Raw genomic sequence first — 6,923 nt, forward strand, 5'->3', positions numbered from 1 at the left:
TGTGCGAATGCCTGCTGTGAGCTCTAAGAGAAAGCGGCTACAAAAGAATTGGTCTAGTGAAAGTGAAAGAGCTTGGCAGGCAGAAGAGAGTCGGAAATAAAAAAGAAGTAAAGAGAATTTTGGAAGTCTGAAGACCAGCATGGGGGGGGCGATTAAAAAGACTCTATTATCACTAACATTTGGATTGAAACTATTAAATCGGAGCCAGAAGCAGAACGAAGCCGATCGGGGGAAAAGACAGAGCGGCACCATAGCCGGTATCCAGAACGCTGAAGTGGCTACAACAAAGTAACAGATCTAACTGTCTGAAGGGACACAATCTAATCTATAAACTCTGGGAAAATTGAGAACCGGTCCTAGCAGAGGAGACAGTTCCTTTTCTATTCGAAGGAGATCAGAACAATTGATTTAAAGAACACTAAAATATAAGTAAAAGAGGAAGTCGTTAAACGAGTGGGAACATTGCTTACTGGCAGCTGTTACTCAGCAAATCTTCATTTGCCATTTCCGGTGTGCTCGAAGTGGAAGCTTCCAAAGTGAAAAGCGGAAACAAAAACTCTTGTCTTTGGAATTTTCTTTTTTCTTTTCCTCTACCCTTTTCTGTGTGTACATACTTACTAAAATAGACTCTCTTCTTTCTTACTTGTTGATGGTATGATATGTTGAAATATGCTTGCTTTTTTTCTCTGATTTCCTCTTGATGAATATGTACATTTAGTAAAGAAATATTAGAGTGTTAAAATATTGGATTAATTAATTTAGTTAAGTTATTATTAATAGAGATTGTTATAATTTGAATGGGAATATAGGGGAGACAGTAAGAATATTAAGCATTAGTTATTTAACAATCTTAGAGCTCTCTAGACCAATATTATATTTCATTGTGTGGGTTTATCTGTGAATGTAATATATTGTGTAGTTAAGGTCACTTTATATTGAAGTTAAACTAGAGAAAAATATATACACTTTACTAATTAGTTAAGAATATAGCTACTTAATAGATTGATAGATCTTGGTCAATTTTAGTTACAGAACTAAGAATACTGAATGCCAATTTGGAATAATATATTTAGCATTGTACAACAACAAAAACAAATTTTAAAGGAAATGACTACTACAACTACCACTGCTCTGAAATCTGGTAGGAAGGTTAATCCCACAATAACGACCACTTTGGCAACAACTTCACCTATGGCACAAAAAACAATAGAGGAAACACTACCAACAGAGAAGTCAACTAGCATCTCTAATGCGAATATTCAAGCAATGTTCCTAACTTTACAGGACTCATTGACAAGATTGCAAGAAACAATGATTAAAAACCACAGTGAAACAGCAGATATCAATGAATTGAAGGAAGACATGGGGAAACTAAAGACAGAAATGAAAGCGGACATTTCCAAAGTAGAGGATAAAGTGGGGGTGTTGCAGCAGGCCTTGGAGAAAAACGAAGTTATAATAAAAGAAGTAGAGAAAAGAACCGAACGAACGGAAAGGGAATTAGAAAGGGTGGATGAAGATCTCAAAAGCATGAGCAAAGAAATGGAGGACTCCCTTGTCCTCCTAGAAATGGACAAGGCAGCAACTTACCTAAGATTCCAAAATGTGGCTGAATCAAAAGAAGAAGACCTGGAATACTTGATGGCAGAAATACTGGCCGGTTTATTGAAGATGGATAAAGATGAAATTCAAAAAGAGTTTGATGAAGTCTACCGGGTCAATACAAACTATGCAAGATGCCACAAATGTTCCAGGGAAGTACACATACGATTCACTAGAAGATGTGTTCGAGACATGATATATAGAACCTCAAGAGATAAAACTACAAAGAGAAAGAAATTGTGATTCTTAAACAGATACTGAGGAGAATAAGGGAACAAAGGCGTGACTATAAATTTCTGGCAGCATATTTAAATCAAAAAAGAATTACATTTAAATGGCTTATTCCAGAAGGAATGTTAGTGTCGTGGAAAGAGAGGAAAATCAAAATAGACACTATGGAAAAAGCCCAGGATTTTTACAAACGGATGGTGGGCCCACAGGAGCAAAGTAGTAGGGAGGAATTGGACACAAAGTTTCAAGAAGAATACGGTGGACATAAAAATAGAACTGGAACAGTAGGAAACCAAGAAAATACCTATCCACAACAAAAGACAGAAGAAACCACATTAACACAAGCGCAAGAAGAGAGAGGAATTGTTACATGACAAAGAGCAAAACAAAACTAAATAGATGGGAGAAGAAAAAAAATTACTATCAATAAACATAAATGGTTTAAATTCGACAATTAAGAGAAAAAGGATATTATCTAAATTAATTAAACATAATGCAGATATAACGTGCCTGCAAGAAACCCATATAAAGAAGAAGGATGAAAAATATTTAGAATGCCCGAAATTAGGAAAGTTATTTACCACACCAGCAGATGAGGAGAAAAAGAAGGGAATCGCAGTATATGTGAAAGAGGATTTGAAATCTGAGCTAATATGGTCGGACTTAGAAGGAAGGACTCTGGGTTTGCAGATCTGGATTAATGATATTCCAATTCTTTTAGTAGTAATATATGCCCCAAATGGAGACCAAAAAGAGTTTTTTAAACACCTATATGGAAAATTGGTTGAATTGCAAAAAAGAAATATTTGCATAGTAGGGGACTTCAACTCCATTGCTGATTTCCAAAATGATCACAGTAATGCCGGGAAGAATAAAAAGGGGAAGAGAGAGCTCCCCAAGATTTGTAGGGAAATGATGAAAGAGCTAAATCTGACAGATATATGGAGAAGATTACATCCTGAAAAAAGACAATTTACATTTTATTCAAATCCCCACCAAACATGGACACAGATCGATATGGCATGGATGAGTGGGGAAATAGCAAACGAGACAAAAGAAGTGGAAATTTTGCCTAATGAATGGGCAGACCATAATCCAATACAGGTAATATGGAAGGGCAGGGTAAAACCAAAGAAAAGATGGACCTTAAACACTCAATTAATAAGAGAGAAAGAATACATTAATAAATTAAAGGAGGAATTGAATTTTTTAATAAAAGAAAATGATAATGGAGAAACCACGAAACAAAATGTCTGGGATACGATGAAGGCGGTTATAAGAGGCACAACAATCTCTTATAACGCCAAGAGAAACAAGGAAAAATATTCCCAACAAAACAAATTACAACAAAGAATTAAGGAGCTAGAAACCCTTCTACAAAATAACCCAAAAGAACCCAAACTGCAAAATCAGATAAGTATAGCCAAACACAAACTGAATTTAATTGATCAAGAGAAAATGACTATGAATTTGAACTTAACCAGACAAACCTATTTTGAACATGCCAACAAGCCAGGAAGATGGCTATCTTATAAATTGAAAAAAAAAAAAAGAGAAGAGATTGATATACCAGTTAATAGATAGCAAAGGAAATACATACCAGGAAATAGAACAGAAAAAAGAAATCATTCATAAATACTTTGAAGATTTATACAAAAGAGAGGATTTCAGTGAAGATAGAATAAGGAATTATCTAGATGAAGTAAAGGATAAGGCAATTGGGGAAGAAATGGCTGAACTATTAAATAAAGACATTACTGAATCGGAATTGAAATCAGCAATAGAGAGCCAGAAAAATAATAAAACCCCGGGCCCAGACGGGATCCCAGGGGAGCTGTACAAGGCAATAGCAGATCAAATCGGACCACTTATGGTGGAAGTCTTTAATGACGTTTTACTGGCAGCCAGGATGCCGGACTCATGGAGGGGGGAGTTGATCTCGCTGATCCCGAAGGAGGATACAGATCCCAGATATATAAATAATTACAGGCCGATTTCACTTTTAAATACTGATTACAAAATATTCACACTTATTATAGCAAACAGATTAAAAAGGATCTTAAACTTGTATATACATGTAGACCAAAACGGATTTCTCCCAACAAGGCAAATAAAGAACAATTTAAGAATAGTATTAGACGTACTAGAATTTTACGAAGCTCACCCCGAGAAACAAGTAGCACTTATGTTCCTAGACGCAGAGAAGGCTTTCGACAATCTAAATTGGCAATTTTTAATTCAAAAAATTTATAATTTGAATTTGGGCACCAAATTTGAAAATATTATAACAACTATATATGATACACAACAAGCTAATATAATAGTGAATGGGGAATGCACCCGCCCAATAAAGATAGAAAAAGGAGTGAGACAGGGTTGCCCACTCTCTCCCCTGCTCTTCATATTAGCATTAGAGACATTATTAACACGAATTAGGCGGAATTCAGATATAAAGGGATTAACAGTTAAGAAAGAGGAATATAAATTGCAAGCATTTGCAGATGACATGATTTTCTTCATTGAAGAACCAAAAGACAGGGGACCAAAATTGATGAGTGAATTAGAGAAATTTGGAGCAGTAGCTGGACTTAAAATAAACAAAAAAAAAACCAAATTAATGACCAAAAACCTAACAGAAAAACAGAAAATAGAACTAGAAGAAATAATGCATATACAAGTGACAAAGAAAGTGAAATACTTAGGAATTTGGCTAACCCCACACTGTAAGACACTTAAAGAAAACAATTATGATAAACTGATACACCAGGTAAAGAAAGTTTTAGAATCGTGGGGGAAACTTCAAATCTCACTACTAGGCTGAATTGCTACTATTAAAATGAACATTCTCCCTAAATTCTTGTACCTATTCCAAACGATCCCAATTAAATTACATAAAAAGTTTTTTGAAGAACTCAATAGAATAACCCTGAAATTTATTTGGCAGGGGAAAAAACCCAGAATAAATGTAAAAGCAATGCAGGATATGAAGAGCAGGGGAGGGTTAGCATTTCCAAACTGGGAGTTATATCATATGGCCACCTCGTTAGTTTGGTTGAAGGATTGGGTGAATTTAACCAATGAAAGAATACTATTTCTAGAAGGCCACGATTTACAAAGGGGGTGGCACGCTTTTCTATGGGACATAGGGAAAACCAGTCAAAAATATTTCCATAGACATTTAATTAGAGACGCACTATTAACAATTTGGAGGAAAATAAGGAAAAAACATTATACAAAAGTACCAGTATGGATTTCAAAAATGGAGGCAATGATTCACCCAAACAATTTGGAGCTTACCAAAAGGATTAAATACAAAGACTTATTAGACCCACAAGGAAATTTGAAACTGAGGCTGGATCTTCAGGAGCAAGGACATAAAATTGATCAATGGGTTTACCTTCAGATTCAAAGCAGATATAAACAAGACAAAAAAGAATTCGGAATTAATAACAAACTGCAACAATTAGATAAAATTTTATTAGGATCAAATAAAAAAACATAACAAAATTTTATAACTACTTATTAGAAACAGAACTAGAAGAAGAAATTGTAAAAAGAAATATGATTGCTTGGAGTAAGAACGTAGGGCGCAGCATCACATTAGCGGAATGGGAGAAAGTTTGGGGCAGAAACAATAAGATTACCAAATCGGCAGCATACAAGGAAAATCTTTATAAAATGTTTTATAGATGGCATCTCCCCCCTTCGAGGTTAGCGAAGATGCACCCCAACATGAGTCCGCATTGCTGGAAGTGTGGGAAAAAAGAAGGAACCTTTTTCCATATGTGGTGGTCTTGTGCAGAAACCCAAAAGTATTGGAAGAAAATCAAAACTTGGTTGGAAGAAATCACCAAAGAGCAGATCGAATACAAACCAGAGTCCTTCCTACTAGGGATTTTTGATAAGCAAATTTCCAAAAAAGCCAAATACATAACAGTACACATTTTAACAGTGGCCAGATTAGCCTTCGCTCAACACTGGAAACAACATCAAATTCCATCAGAAGAAATGATTATTGAAAAAATCTCAAAATGCGCAGAAATGGATAAATTGACTTTGGCGCTAAAAAACAAAGACACTTCACTATACTACGTTAGCTGGAATTGTTGGTATAATTGGATTGACCAAAGATAAATTATATATCATAAGGCATAAAAGAAAAGTATCAACCCATAATAACAAGGTAGCGATATAAGTTAAAAACAGGTGTGGTTATATGACACAAGTTAAGGTTATGAAAACAAAAGAAGATCTTGCAAACTGTTAAAATAAGAATACTTTTTATCTTGTAACCTCTTTCTTTCTTTCTTCCCCCTTTCTTTTTCTTTCTTTTCTCAAAATTATTTCCCTCTCTTCCTCTTCTCTCTTCTTTCTTTTTCTTTCTTTTGCTTATTTGTGTATGTATTGTGACTGGTTTTAATTGTAAAAATTAATAAACTATATTTTTTTAAAAAATGGATTCTAAATATAACTAAACAAGATGTAAAACTTGAACCTGAAACCTTTTTGCTGGGTATGATAGACTCAAAAATATTTAATCTTGCACATTATAACAGCAGCCAGAATAAGCTACGCTCAAAATTGGAAACTGTCTATTGTACCTTCAGAGGAGATGGTCATTAAAAAAATTCACAAGTGTGCAGAGATCGACAGCCTAACCTGTTTGTTTGTTTGTTTCTTTTTAAATGTTTTAAACATATGAAACTTAAATAAACTTTATTAAAAAATTTTAAAAATAAAAGAAATAGTAACTTGGTGATCCAAGCAGCAATATCACCATTGACCAATTGGACTCTAGCAACCCAAAAGGCCGGGAAAGGAAAAAGATCTTGTTAGCCTTTCTAAAGAGCAGAAGGTTCAGGATCAATTATATCAGGAAGGCATTCAGATGAGATTAAAGGAATGGTGCAGTGGCATAGAGGTGGAGCTCTTGACTCACAATCAGGAGGTTGTGAGTTTGATCCTAGGTAGAGGCAGATCCTCTCTGGGCACAATGAGAATATATTTGCTGAACAAAACTCCACATTAGTGACAGGAAGAATATCCGACCATTAAACACTGTGCTGGCTCCATTCACTTGCCCAATTGTA

The 6,923-nt window shown here is 34.9% G+C and overlaps 1 long non-coding RNA gene across 1 annotated transcript; it reads right to left on the reverse strand.

Moving 5' to 3' along the window:
• Nucleotides 1-392: 392 nt before the first annotated feature.
• Nucleotides 393-6,240, reverse strand: LOC148131467 (uncharacterized). Its single transcript, XR_015748896.1, has 3 exons — nt 1,591-6,240; nt 1,125-1,189; nt 393-696 (listed from the first exon to the last, which is right to left on the reverse strand). It is a non-coding gene; the product is annotated as an uncharacterized LOC148131467 (long non-coding RNA).
• Between the last annotated feature and the right edge of the window lie 683 nt (nt 6,241-6,923).

This window comes from Notechis scutatus, chromosome 3 (genome assembly GCF_049901735.1).
Source record: "Notechis scutatus isolate UNSWTSFEM ecotype Mainland chromosome 3, rNotScu1.2, whole genome shotgun sequence".
Taxonomy (NCBI): Eukaryota; Metazoa; Chordata; class Lepidosauria; order Squamata; family Elapidae; genus Notechis; species Notechis scutatus.